The sequence below is a fragment of the Corvus hawaiiensis genome, chromosome 30 (assembly GCF_020740725.1).
Source record: "Corvus hawaiiensis isolate bCorHaw1 chromosome 30, bCorHaw1.pri.cur, whole genome shotgun sequence".
Taxonomy (NCBI): Eukaryota; Metazoa; Chordata; class Aves; order Passeriformes; family Corvidae; genus Corvus; species Corvus hawaiiensis.
This window is the reverse complement of record NC_063242.1, coordinates 14,297,530-14,309,825: the sequence shown is the minus strand read 5'-3', so window position 1 is coordinate 14,309,825 and position 12,296 is coordinate 14,297,530. Positions and strand designations below refer to the sequence as shown.

At 45.5% G+C, this 12,296-nt stretch overlaps 1 long non-coding RNA gene across 1 annotated transcript; it reads left to right on the top strand.

Moving 5' to 3' along the window:
- Positions 1-6,774: 6,774 nt before the first annotated feature.
- Positions 6,775-12,270, top strand: LOC125318535. Its single transcript, XR_007200414.1, has 3 exons — positions 6,775-6,938; positions 8,565-8,776; positions 10,383-12,270. It is a non-coding gene; the product is annotated as an uncharacterized LOC125318535 (long non-coding RNA).
- The last annotated feature ends 26 nt before the right edge of the window (positions 12,271-12,296 follow it).

The following is a 12,296-nucleotide window of genomic DNA, read 5'->3' as shown; positions in this document are numbered from 1 at the left end:
GGAGTCAACATTATTCTTTGATTTCTTAAGGGTACTTAATTCACATATACTAACTTACTCAGTTTATAATTCTGTCTTAGCAAATATTAAAAAATGCAAGTTGAATCATTCAGACACACATAGTGAATTCCATGATGCAGAAGAGTTGATATTTGCTGAGTTGCTCACCTTCTGCTCAGTTGCTCACCTTTGGGAAATAGAAATAATTTTATGCAACTCTTGGCAGATCTACCTGTTTTAACCATGTATAGCTAAGTTTTAAAAAAATGCATTTTTGGGGTCTGAAATGCTTCCCTGCACTTAATCTTATGTCTTGCCTCATCTCTGAATATGTCATAAAAACAAACAGTAGTATTGAAACAAAATATTATCTCTACTTCTGAGTAAGCGTAATCCAATACAGGGAATTACTTGTAAACTTGAAAAATTGTGGAAGAAGTATACTCCTGTAAGCAAAATTGTGTATGCTCTTGGACAGCTTGACTTGATGTGGTGCAGCTAAGTGTGTTAGACCTTGGTATATGCACACCTTACGTAGCTGAGAAAAATGTTCTGGGAAAGATGTACATTATCTTGGTTGCCTTTGATTTTTAGTGCTTTTTAAAAAAAAAAAATTACATGGTGTTCTGTCATAGCTCTCTGTGGTAAAGTTTTTTATGAAATCTTGCACATGTACAAGGAAGATGATGGAGAAAATGCAAATACTGCTTATCTTTTCACTTAAGCATGCAAGCACTGTTTCCAATTACTTGTTCCAGTGTCTGCATTCAAGTCTCCTTCCATCCCAGTGACTGGAAAAAACTATGTTAAGGTTTTGATTACTTTGGTTCCACTGGTTCAGAATGGTGTATTTCTCCTGATTTTTTTTTCTCTAACAGAACATCGCCACATCAAACTTTCATAGCCTGTTCCAAACTGATTACGTGGAAAATAATGAAAGCAATGTTGTGCAGGATGTAGTTTGCTTCAGACAGAGCAGTCATTCCTGCGTTGAAGGGAGAAAAACCAAACAAAACCCTCTGGAAGATCTTAAAATGTTTACAGTATGGTGTACGGAGGTTTTCAAAGGTGCTAGCACTTAGAGGACTTTAAAGCAGAAAAACAAGTCATTGCTCAATGCAGCTGACTCAGGTTTTGATATCTGGCAGCAGAAATATGGTAAAAATGATAAAATCAGAATGAAATAACTTTTTCATAAATAAGAAAACAGTTGGTGGTAAAACTTTGGTCATGGTTTAAGTAATGTTTTCAAGGTGAAAGTACAGGGCTCTCGTAACCAGAGTTCTCAGTAATGGTCTAAGGAGACTGTCTTGGTTTCCCGTAATCCCTTCATAGCTGTATATAAAATGTAATGCTAAAACTATTTTGCTCTCAGGAGTCTCTTTGGATGAGATCAACTGTATTCAGTGAATTATGTACTATGGATTAAATTGTTTGTCTTTGTTCCTGAAATGGGTAGAACTTCTTGCTTTGTCTGCCTGCTTACTCGTGTATGTAAGCACAGGGAAATACAGTCTCTCCACCTGCTCCTGGTGATATGAGCAGATGGTGATGCCCATAAAGTCATGTGAGGGGAAATGCATCGCTTGAGTTAAATACACCTTGCAGGTTGCTCTTCTGGTTTCTCAAAAGGGCAAGATAATACAAGTATACAGTATCAAAGTAGTTACTTTAAAATTTTTATCAATATAGCACTTTAAAACAGAGTAGTGGGGTTCAGGGGGAAAAAGAAAATAAACCTAGTTAACTAGAAGATACAGCTTCTGTAGTAATTCTGGGCACCAAATTTAACCCACTTAGAATATATATATATATATAAAGTTCATTTAAGAGAAAGTTATTTGTATCAATGCACAACTTATTTGTGCATTTCTACTCATTCTCTAAAATCTGTTGACAAACGCTATTGCCCAGGCTTGCATGTTTCTGCTGCTATGTTTGAAGCCAACTTACTTAAAAGAAGCAACCAAACAGTAGCTTGGAACTTCATTATCCTCCTGGGAGGAGGGAGGGTGGAGGGAGGAGTTGAAAGGTGACATTTTGCCAAAGGGGAAAAGACAAAGCCAATAAGCAAAACTTATCTTTCAGGCCTTCTTCAAAGTTATGAAAGGTTGAAGTGTTAATAAACTATTAAAAATGTAGCGGTGTCCTTTTTATTTTGGAACTTCTCCCTGACTCCATTCTGTGGACTGCTGCTAGTGAAAAGGTGTATCTTGTCCCCATGGGTGGTGTCACTGTTCTGCTCTAGGTTCTGCTGGTAAATGGCAAGAGGCTGCCTTGGATGAAGAGTCAGTGCTGGAGTGAAGAACAGGGGCCTCGATCCAGGCAACACTGAGGATGCTGATGGATCTTTCAGATTTGTAAGAATCATCTTGACAAATCATTTTCCTGTTGGGAGTCCCCAGGTATTTACGTCTGAATTGACTTGCTGGAGCAAACGCTTGTTTCAATCTGTAGCAAAAGATGGAATGAGAGCTACGCAGTTACAGAGCAACCCTAATAAATATTTACTACAATACTGAAATGCCCTGCTCTCCAAGTTTGCAGGCAGGATTGAAATTCTGTACCTTGTCTTTTTAGCTGCATTGCTGTGAAGGTAATAGTTCACTGCCTTAGCTGCTACTCTGGTGCCTGTGGAGTGGCTTTGTGGGGAGTGTCCTGGAAGGCTCATCTCTGTGTAGCACTTGCCACTGCTGCCAGTGAGCTGCTGTCTTTGCTGATGCTGAGCTTCTGTGGTTGCTTTAAAGTGGTAGCACATTGGAGTGTTGGACAAGAGGGGGAGCTAAATGCAGGAGTCAGTTTTCACTAGGGTTTGAGCTCCTTCCTGTGGGAAGGACTGAAACTGATGATAAAATAAAGTAGGTTATTTCCTGTCCAAATGTGTTTCGCAGGGGTACTCAAATAGTGTAACCAAGTGTCTGATTGAAGTTGGTCTGTTGTGTTTTTCTGTTTCAGTGCATGTTAGGTACATTGAAGAATTGATGATTCTGACGGGTGCATAAGCAGAGGTAGTGCTGGTGTTGTCACCTCTTATTTATTTGCCCTGTATGTGACAAATGATCATGTAGAAAGGAGGTCTTGTGCAAAGGCAAAACAGTTGATTCTTACCTTTTACCTGGTTTTGTCATTATTGCCAGGTGGTGGTAAGATCAGTGTCTGTGCCTCGTTTGCTGGGACAAGGGTTTATATGTTTGTGTGGTGAACTAGATCTAGAAACTGCTTTGGATGAAATTATTGTTTAATTCCCTACAAATTATGTTTTAACTGAATCCTGGTATAAGCATCTGCAACACTGCAGTGCCATTTTATTTAAAACTTGGTGCCAGTTTATGTAATGTTGGTAGCACTGCCAGCAGGGTATTGAATCTCTGTTTGTGCTGCAGCTACTCTGTTGCTGGCAGTGGTGGAAGGCTGATCTCCCTCTTCTTTTCTGAAGACTTAAAAAGATGTTTATAGTAACCAGGCACAGAGGTGTGAGACAGACAGCCATAATTGCAGCTAAGTAGTCTGAGCTGAAACACTAGAAATAAATGAAACAGTAATTGAATGGTGGCTGAAATAGTTACCATTACCTTTTGAATTGGTTGATAAGAAAAAAAACACTGTGAGTTGTTTTGTTTAGGTGTGATTTGTTCTTTTTTTTTTTTTTTTTTTGGAAGTTAAGACTTCTGATCATCCAAGTTCTGCAAGGGAAAAAAGCCCCAACAATCAACCAACTCACAAATTGCTGTAGTCTTGGAATAATTATTTCAGGATATTATGGAAAGTTTTTACTAATGTTGGTGCAGGCTCACATGCATAGGTGAATTTAGAGAGACTACTACTGGGGATCAGTATCTAGGCTTTTCTCAGAGTGGGTAGTAGTTAAATAGCAGTCCTTGTGAGTGTCTCGATCTGCCTTGTCAAGGATGGGTTATCCTGGCTTTTGAGATGGGGAAACTGAGGCACGAGTGTTGAGGCAAATGACTGGGTAGTTTAAGCACAGCCCCTGTTCTCTAGCACACACTCTGTCCTGTTTCTCATCAAGTATTCCTTGAGCCATGTCCAAGTCTTTATTTTTGTTTGTTTTTTTGAATTTCAAAAATGCTGCTTTGTGTTGCTTAGACATCTGTAATAGTACTTTAAAGCAGCTTCCTAAAGACTTGGCTGTTGCTTTGTTCCTGAAGCCAAGTGTTGAACAGACAGAAAATGTAACTGTTAGGTGTTTAAAAGTGAAATATGCTCACTGGGATTATAATGCCTGACGTCAGCCAAAGATAGGCAAGGGGGGAAAAAAGGAAAAAATATGCTAAACATTTGGGTGTGTTGTGTTTGTAGTCCTGAAACGTAAAAGTCAGTCTGTATTGCAAAAATCTTCTGTGGAGCCAGTGCTGTTTGCACTTTACAAGTAAAAGAAAGCAAACAGTCCTAAATGTGCACAGCTGTTCTGTTAGTGGGGGTATATATTGCTGCATTGGGTTTCCATGGCAAGGTTTTGGTAGTGGGGGGCTGCAGGGGTGGCTCCTGTGAGAAGCTGCCAGAAGCTTCCCAGGTGTCCTACGGAGCCAATGCCAGCTGGCTCCAGGACAGACCTAATACTGGCCAAGGCCAAGTCCATCACTGATGCTGGTAGTGCCTCTGGGATAACATGGCTAAGAAGGGGACAAAGGTACTGCACAAGAGCAGATTGCAGCCAGAGCGAGAATATGTGAGAGAAAGAGCCCTGCAGACAGCAGGGTCAGTGAAGAAGGAGGGGGAAGAGGTGCTCCAGGCACCAGTGCAGAGACTCCCCTGCAATCCATGGTGCAGCCCATGGTGAGGCAGTTGTGCCCCTGCACCCACGCTGGAGCAGGTGGATGGTTGAAGAGGCAGTGGAGCAGGCTCCTGCCAGGACCTGTGGACGCAGGGAGAGAGGAGCCAGTGCTGAAGGTTTTCTGGCAGCACTTGTGACCATGCTGCAGTCTGCTGGAGGACTGCACCCTGTGGAAGGGACCCATGTTGGAGCAGTTTGTGAAGAACTGCAGCCTGTGGGAAGGACTCATTTTAGAGAAGTTTGTGAAGGACTGTCTCTCATGGGAGGGACCCCATGCTGGAGCAGGGAAAGAGTGTGCGAGTCCTTCCTTGAGGAAGGAGTGGCAGAGACAATGTGTGATGAACTGATCACAACCTCTATTCTCCATCTCTCTGCACTGTTTGGAGGGAGAGGAAATTGGAAATAAAATTAAGCCTGAGAAGAAGAGGCGGGTGAATGGAAGGTGTTCTAAAATTTGGGTTTCCTTTTCATTATCCTACACTGATTTGATTGGCAAGAAAGTAATTTGCCCAGATAGCGTTTTGCCCATGATGGTAATTGGTGTGATCTCTACCTGTCTTTATCTTAACCCATGAGCCTTTAGTTGTATTTTCTCTCTGAGGGGAGCTTTGGCAGGCATCTGACGTCCAGCCAGGGTCAACCCACCACAATTGCTCTGCCCATGGAAGTGGAGAAGTATTTTTCCCTTGCTGCTTTGATAGCCCAGACACAGATGATACAGACAGCTACTCTGACTACTTCAGAAGAGCCAAGCACTTCTTTTTCTAAAACCTAAACATGTTTGACTCCTGCAAGCAAATATGCTCCAGAAACCATCTGACTCAGAGGTTAAGTCTGCTGATGCTTTTTCACTCGAAATTAGTAAATGTTGCTACTACTGCTTTTCAGACTGCAGTAGACTGTTGCAGTGGTGTGAAGGTTGGTCTGAGGAATACTGGTAATGAGACTAGAGTAATTACCTGAATTATAAAGATGGTGCTCTGTTTCTTAATGGTTGAGAGGCATTACTTTAAGTCCTTATGTAGCTTATAGAACCATGTTTTTGAAAGGCTTAGGAAGAAAGTCTACAGAAAGCAAAACCTGAACCTTGGATCAAATAGATGGCCCTCTGGAACTGCAATCAGAGGTGCTAAGAGTGCAGCTTTGATAATGAAGTGAGTCGTTCTTAGAAGATGGGAGCTTATGTAGTGGCTATTTTTCACTGCTTGCCTTAATCATATCTGGTTAGTTTAAAATGTTGAAGTGATAAATAATTAGACATGTGTCCCACACCTCAGGAGTGGTTGGTGTCGATGTAGAAAATGGGAGTATGGTAGGAAGAGATGGCCATGACAAAAGTGAGGTGGACTGCTTCAGAAGTGTCTTTGTGATGGCTTTATAGTCTCAGGACACCTGGACTGTTAGAAAGGTCTGTATGTGCTGCCTTTTCTCCAGACATATGCTGGAAACTGCCATGCCTTCTCTAGGAATGCGAATTTCTCTCCAATTTTAGGGTGTAAATCATCAAACATGGTGGTTGCACTTGTAAACAGGAGAATGCCAGGAAAAGGATTTTAATTTTATTCATGCCCAGGATTGTCTAACATCAGATTTCCAGTACAGCCTTCAGCTTCATTGCAGTGCTTTCAGACTGCACCGAATACCTTGAAATACTTTAGCCCTTGGGCCTCTCATTTCACATCCCAGCTTCAAGAAAATGAGAACAGATTGCCTTCCTGATTAGGTGAAATAATCTCTTCATCCTGCCTCCACAGGAACCAGGTTACAATGGCAAAGGAAGGTCAGCATATTTGTGGAAAAACCTGACTTAAAAGAGACAAAAAGACAGGATTTATGTGATTTATGTGTAAGCATTTTTATGCTGCTGTTCCCTGTGTGAATTTGAAATCTAGTTCAAGCCACATTTGATAAGATACGCATTTGATACCTCCAATTAAAGGAAAATTAGAGCTCAGATGAAAGACATTTAAATTGAGTCTCCCAGCCTGGGCAAGCCTGCGTGGCAAGCTGGAAAAGTACCTGTTCTTCTTGCTGCTGTTGGACCAGTTAATGCTAGCATCCTTGCCAAGCTGTGAGCATGGGCATAGATCAACCACCCTGGCAGCTGCCGGTGGTGGCCTCGCTCTTGTCAGCAATGGGATGAGAGGTGAGCGGGCTACAAGGGAGCAGGTTGGCAGGCACAGTGGGGACAAGAGCTGTCGCCAGAGTAAGCTCATGGAGGGGGTGTGGAGGTGAGACTAATCTACCAGGGAGTGGGAATGGGTGATGCAAGAAACCTGCTAAGAAATGGGGTGAAAAATGCTAAAAATTGGAAGAAAGTATTATCCTGCATGTTGTGCATCCTCACTTCTCTGATCTGCTCTGCTCAGGCCCTTCAGAAACACTAATGGTTCAATTATTGCAAACAGATGGGAGGAGTCTGCTGTTCAGAGTAGCCAAAATCGTGCTCAAAGCTTCTTGTAAGACCAGTGGTGTTTTTTATAAATCGTGGGTTTCTAAATCCATTTTGTGAGGTGTGTAGAGATTGCATTTGTGGCAGTAGAGGCTTAGGAATGAAGCAGCTAATCAAAAGTAAACCAGTAGTGTACGGAAGGGGCCTCCTGATTTCCTTGGCTACTGCTCAGGGGGAGCAGCAGGGAACAGCAGTGTGTGACCAGAGTCCTCTGGGTGCTCTGCACACCCAGTGGGGCACATTAGGTGAGCCACACCAGCATTAGCTGCCCTGTGGGCAAGCATGACAAGGGGGCTATGCAAAACCATTCTGTGTCTGTGTATGTTCATATTTACATCTGAGTCGTGAACACCAATCTTTCTGGGATGCCTGTATGTGGGCAGTGGTTACAGCAGACTGGCTTTTGAGAGGACTTGGCATTGTATCATACATTTGTAATTGCTTCAGTTGCCTCTAAACCATTTTCTTCCTTCAGCTGCTCCTGATTTTTGAGTTACTTTAAAATTGCTGATTTTGAGGGTAGCTGCGTGCAAAACACTTCCTTTCTTCTTGCCAAATTGGAGCCATCTCATCCCAAACCCCTCTGAAATGCACTCTGAGCCTCTGAAACTGTTAATTTGAGAGCTTCAAGGAGAAACATGGGGCTTAAGCAGGAGAAGGCTCACACAAGGCAAATTTCCAACATCCAGGAGCTATTGCTACTGCTTTTGTGAAGTGCACAGGTCTCTGCTGTAAATGCAAAAGCAATTTTATATTTAAGAAATTTAAAAATAGATTTTTTACTTTTACAGGAGATCCTTCCCAGTCTCGTGCCTGATGGCCCCTAAGTCCTGTATGTTCCTTTCTGTGTCACTCTACATGGATAGTTATCTCCTAATCCTAGTTAGAGTAATGGAAACAAAAGCACTTGCTTTTATAACAGGGTGAGACAATAATAATGTAAAATTTGAAATTATAGTGTATCTGTCAAAATTCAGTAATTCCCTCCCCCCCTCCCCCCCCATATTTAGTATATCTGAGAGTTTATGTAGCTCTTAGTTTTAGTTGAGTATGCGATACTCCTCATTAAAAATTTTGGTAATTCCCTGGATGAAGTACTTTCATATTAGCTATATATATATATATATATATATCATTACAATTTTCAGTTGCTACCTATATATACGTTTCTGGACAGATTTGGAACATGGACAGATGGTCATATGTTGAGGCACGGCTGGCAGTTTAGTAACAGTGTTTTCCTTCTATGGAAAATGCATAAATGCAGAACTGGTTGGTACATCTTAGATCATGTAATCATTTCCCCTGTATTCCTTGCAGAGTGTGGAGAAGTGAATCGTTTAGTGCATAGGTTCAACAACTTCTGCCCTGATCATATGGCCCTGGGCACACAGGAGGAGCTTCAATGAAGGCTGCAGGAGCAAAGCTGCGTTTTGGCATTTCCAAGCTTTTGAAAGCATAACTCCACATTAGTCTGAGTGTAATTCCTGATCTTTTATGGCTACTGCTCTCACGGATGGTGCGCCGCTCTGGTAAGGAGAGAGCATCGTGTGGAATGAAATTGTAGTGTTAGTTTGACCCTCGGGAAAGACTTGTGAAGTGTCTTGAAAAGATGGAGGGTTTTTTTTCTGCACGCTAAAACCATGGTCTCCGTAGAGAAGCTGGCTTCGTTACTCATTCAAGTTTTTTTTTTTTTTTTTTTGCTGCTTGTGTTCGATAAAGGGGAGAGAGCCTCACGGCTTGGCAGGGTTTGGGCCCCCTCCTCCCCTCTCCCCTCGCTATGTTCCCGCTGGATTTTGGCGGGGGGACGCTGCGAGGGGAGCCGGCGTTCCGCAGGCTCCCGCCGCCAGATGGCGCTGTGCCCCCGGCCCGCGCCGCTCCGGGCGGATCCAGGGCCCGCTCCCGCCTCCCGGACAGCCCGGGCCGGGCCTCCTCCGTGCCCCGCTCCCTCCTCCCGGACAGCCCGGGCCGGGCCTCCTCCGTGCCCCGCTCCCTCCTCCCGGACAGCCCGGGCCGGGCCTCCTCCGTGCCCCGCTCCCGCCTCCCGGACAGCCCGGGCCGGGCCTCCTCCGTGCCCCGCTCCCTCCTCCCGGACAGCCCGGGCCGGGCCTCCTCCTTGCCCCGCTCCCGCCTCCCGGACAGCCCGGGCCGGGCCTCCTCCGTGCCCCGCTCCCGCCTCCCGGACAGCCCGGGCCGGGCCTCCTCCGTGCCCCGCTCCCGCCTCCCGGACAGCCCGGGCCGGGCCTCCTCCGTGCCCCGCTCCCTCCTCCCGGACAGCCCGGGCCGGGCCTCCTCCGTGCTCCGCTCCCTCCTCCCGGACAGCCCGGGCCGGGCCTCCTCCGTGCCCCGCTCCCTCCTCCCGGACAGCCCGGGCCGGGCCTCCTCCTTGCCCCGCTCCCGCCTCCCGGACAGCCCGGGCCGGGCCTCCTCCGTGCCCCGCTCCCTCCTCCCGGACAGCCCGGGCCGGGCCTCCTCCGTGCCCCGCTCCCTCCTCCCGGACAGCCCGGGCCGGGCCTCCTCCGTGCTCCGCTCCCTCCTCCCGGACAGCCCGGGCCGGGCCTCCTCCTTGCCCCGCTCCCGCCTCCCGGACAGCCCGGGCCGGGCCTCCTCCGTGCTCCGCTCCCGCCTCCCGGACAGCCCGGGCCGGGCCTCCTCCGTGCCCCGCTCCCGCCTCCCGGACAGCCCGGGCCGGGCCTCCTCCGTGCTCCGCTCCCGCCTCCCGGACAGCCCGGGCCGGGCCTCCTCCCGCTCCCGCCTCCCGGACAGCGGCGGAGTGTCTGGGGGCTTGGGTGTCTCTTGTTTGTAGTGTTGAAACTATTGTTTGTAGTGTTTGCTGGAAGATGCGGTTGTTTCCAGCAATCCCTTAGAGAATCTTAGAATGGCTTGGTTTGGAAGGGACCTTAAAGATCATCTGCTTCCAGGTTGCTCAAAGCCCCATCCAACCCGGCCTTGAACACCTGCAGGAACGGAGCATCCACAGCTTCTCTGGGCAACCTGTTCCACTGCCTCACCACCTTCACAGTAAAGAATTTCTTCCTAATATCCAATCTAAATCGACCGTCCTTCAGTTTAAAGCCATTGCCCCTTGTCCTATTGCAGCAGGTCTTGCTAAACAGTGTGTCCCCATCTTTCTTACAGACCTCTTTTAGGTATTGAAAGGCAGTAATGAAGTGTCCCTGGAGTCTCCTCTGAAGTCAACAGTGCCAAATCTCTCAGCCTTTCCTCATAGGACAAGTGCTCCAGCCCTCCAATCATCTTCATGGCTCTCATCTGGACCTGCTCTAACAAGTCCATGTCTTTCATGTGCTGAGGACTCCAGTGCTGGATGCAGCACTCCAGATGCAGGTGGGGTCTCATATCGGGCAGTTAATAAATCTGATGCCCATAAATAATGTAGATTTTTTTTTTTTTTTTTTGGTCTTTGCTTGGTGCTAAGAGCAAAGTGGCCCAGTAGCTGGAAAGTTATTTAAAGAAATTCATAATGCATGTGTTTGTCCAGCAAGCATCTGTCCTTTGGATGGAAGGATATAGGTCTGATCCTGTTTTCTTTTTTTTACTATGTATTAATCTAGGAGATCTAATGCCCAACATCCCCAAGTGTAAACTTTTTTTCTCCCAGCTTTTTTGATTTATTTATTTGAAGACAGCACTACTCTGTGCAGCTTGCTTTCTCATTCTCCAACAGACTGTCTTGAAAATCGCAGCAGACAAGGAGCACTGCAGTTCCCATGGGAAAGGATGTCTGCCTGCTTTGAGGTGGTGATCATGGGCAGTTCCCATTACTGGATGACACGCAGGAATTAATTTCTGTCCTCAGGCCTTGGTACTACCTTAGCTAGAATCCATCCCACAGACTGGTCCTATACCCTGGAACAGACTTGTGAAGAAGGTGGATGATCAGAGGGTGTCTGATAAATAATTGCTCAGGCCAATAGCACTTCTGCCTTGGCTATTAAGGGCACCCATGGTATGATTCCTCAAAGCTGTGTTTGTCTCTGCCTGATTCAAAAGTGGAGCTCCTTATTATTATTTATTGCTGGTAGCAAATGGCAGTGAAAAAAATCCAAAGTGATTGCACTAGAGGAGAAGACTGAAAGGACAAAAACACTTAGAGAAAGTGGAAAAGGTACAGAAAATTAATGAACTGAATGAACCAGAATGAGTGGTGCTGGTTTTATTACCTGTCCTTCCCTGTTGGGTCAGGACTGAGTAAATTATGCCAAGTAGAATCTTGCAGAATTTTGCAATAAATTGCCTGAACTCATCCATTCTCACCGCTTTGTGAGGAAGGGAGGCTGCTTCATAGGCTGTGGCTACTGCTCTTGGAGTACCTTGTAATTTAGGGCATACTTCCTGAAAACAGAACTCATCTTTCAGGGATCTCCTGAGTCACTAGGAAAATTCAGGAACTGGTCAACTCCAAAGCTTTTGATGGTGGAGATGGAAGGCTCAATGACTGCATTTCACCTCTTTCTGTGAGTGAAGCAGGAGTGAAATAGCAGAGCACTGAGCAAAGATACTTTTGTTATCCTGTGTCTTGCTTTCTCTTCACAGTTTGTTTCAGGTTTTTCTTTCTTTTTAAGAAGTGTCCTTTCTAATCCCTCCCTGCTCCTTGCCCCAGGCTGTAGCCCTTAAAGCAACTGGGATGCAATAGCAGAGCAGCAATACTGGTTTGTTTGCCTACATCTCACTTATGAAAAATACTTGTTTTCTGTTGAACCATACCCTTTGTCCTGACACAGCTGCTCTGACCACACTCTCCTTGCAAGCGAACACCGTCATTACTCACTGGGCATCTCCAGCCATGATTTTATTCAGAAAACCTGAAGATGTGCTGTGAACCCCAAATCCCATATCTGTATCCCTCAGAGCTGTTTGTAGCGACAAATGTGTTCTGAAACAAAAGATGTTCTCTTGTGTATGTAGTAAAAAATGAGCTTTGCTGTGCATAAGTTACTCAACAGTCAGGTTTATGGCTGTTTCTTTTCCAAGACACCCAACATTTTTTTTTTACACTTAGTTTTCTGTTCTGTTGACTTTCTAACATGAAGA